The sequence below is a fragment of the Callospermophilus lateralis genome, unplaced genomic scaffold (genome assembly GCF_048772815.1).
Source record: "Callospermophilus lateralis isolate mCalLat2 unplaced genomic scaffold, mCalLat2.hap1 Scaffold_921, whole genome shotgun sequence".
Classification (NCBI taxonomy): Eukaryota; Metazoa; Chordata; class Mammalia; order Rodentia; family Sciuridae; genus Callospermophilus; species Callospermophilus lateralis.
In genome coordinates this window covers 4,171-6,743 of record NW_027517355.1, presented here as the reverse complement: position 1 = coordinate 6,743, position 2,573 = coordinate 4,171, and positions in this window count along the sequence as shown.

The window sequence follows — 2,573 nt, the reverse complement described above, 5'->3', positions numbered from 1 at the left end:
TATAATGGTAGTATATATGTATATGTACAATATGCATCTCATATAATTATGAGTATACATTGCAAAAAATGAACTCTACAGTATTTTTTTTAAATTTTGCTGAAAACACTATAAATAGCTAAATCTAGGTTTATGTATTACCAAGTGTTCAGGATACATTTTGTACTTTCTAAAGTTTACAACTGACCAACAGACCCTTTAGTTCAATTTTTAAAAGGAGTAGTATTTATTTTCAGGTAGAACATATGCCATCATTTATCTTTAAATTTTAAATACTTTTAAAATTATATATGACAACAGAATGCATTACACTTTTTATAACACATATAGAGCAATTTTTTTTATTTCTCTGGTTTTATACAAAATATATTTAATGAATTCACTTCCTTGTACATGTACTTTATATAACAAAATACATCATATTTCACCATCATTTCTAACCCTATGATCCCTCCCCTCACCTCCCAACCCCCCCCCGAAAGGTCATTTTGATACATACTGATGTATGCTATAAAGTTATAGAAAAGAGTATATAACTTATAATAATATGAAGAGATAAAGTTTTGTAACTAATACATAGAATAATAATAAAAATATTAATAATAATGGACTTGCCATTTAGACATTAATAAATTATACATTTGGCACTACTGACATCTTTTCCAAAAAAAAATTGACATCTTTTCCAAAAAAGGGGGGGTTTATTTGTGGGGAAAATGGTATTCTATGCTTTCTTAATATCAAGAATATATTATTTTCAGAAGTAATATATATTTCAATATAATAGTAAAATAGAACCAGGTCTCATGGCACATACCTCTAATCCCATTGGATTGTGAGGCTAAGGCAAAATAATCCTGAGTTTAAGGCCAGCCTCAGAAACTTAGCAAGGCCCCAAGCAACTATGTGTGACTCAGTCTCTGTGTGCCCCTAATTTAAATTTACAGTAAGAAACAACAACAACAAAAAGAATACAAAGTATTGATGAGGACACAAAACAAATTCTCATGAACTAAAGATGGAGTAAAAATTGCTGTTATTTCATCATGAATATATATATATATATATATATATATATATACACACACACACACACACACACACACACACACATACATGAAATACTCCTCACCAAGCTGCTTAGACCTGTGGAAATTATAGTATGTGTGTACCATTACAGTGTACAAGTATGTGATAGCATAAGACTAGACCTCTACTTGTTAATGCAGTGGAAATCTGGGGCCTAGGAGGAAAGAGGAGGTGATTCAGAAAAATAAAAAAAAAATAATACAGTTTGAGAAAAAATGGTTTCTGGAGCCCAGAAACATTTTTGGTTTAATTAGAGTACAAAATACCACATAAGTATTATATTGAAGTTACATCTGTTAAATACATCACGTGTATAATGGATTTCAAGGAAAATACGTGGAACTTATCACAAACGAAATAAAAATTTACAAAAGCCCATAAAATAGCATGTGCATAAATAAAACTAATCATTACAAAGACAACTATTTTAACTCAATTTAATATATAATATTTTACTATCAAAATTTTAGCATGTTTTTCTCTAAATACAAGAAGACAGCTGGACCTGTTGGTGCACAGTTGTAATCCCAGTACCTTGGTAGGCTAAGACAGGTGTATTGTGAGCTCAAAGCCAGCATCAGCAAAAGTGAGGCCCTAAGCAACTCAGTGAGACACCGTCTCTAAATGTCATACAAAATAGGCTTGGGGATGTGGAAAAATTCCCCTGAGTTTAATTCCAAGTACCAAATTAAAGAAAAGAAGGGACCAAAAAAAAAAATAAATTTATCGTAGAAAAAAAATAAATATGTAAAATACCCCAAAACCTTTTTAAAAAACCAAATAATATAGTTATTGTACTGAGACATTCTTAATGTATATTATGAAACTATATTGCAATAATACAGACCAATAAATCATAATATTAATCAAATCTGAAACCATATGTAGATCAATAGTATTGTTAAGAGCAATAGAAAGGTGTATGTAAAACTAACCATATGAAAACTAACATTAAACATTAATGAATGAATCTATCCAACCTAAAGTTAGAAATGGGACATAGTGGCAAAGTTCACTGTTAGAGTGTGTGTGCAGAATGTGCAAGATAGTCAGTTCCAATCTTAGCAACACTATAAAAAGCAAATATTAAGAGGGAATGATGTTGAAAATAAAGCAGAATATTAAATGAGACACTCTCCCTCCATCTATAGATACATTTAAGGAAACAAACTACTGTGAGTGTCTCTTTGGCAAAATCATGAGTGAGTAGAGAGATTTAGATACACTAGATATTAGTCCAGTCTTAAGAAATGTACCACATTTGGGACAAAATCCCCAAATACCATCATCAGCTCTAGTGAACAGAAATGTGAGAGAGGGGCTGAGGATGTAGCTCAGTTTTCAAAGGGCTTGCCTTGAATGCACAAGGCCCTGGGTTTAATCTCTAGCAACCCCCTACCAAAAAAAAAAAAGAAAAGAAAAAGAAAGAAGGAAATATGAAAGAAATGATACAAAAAATGGTGATATCTAGGAGCCATAAACGC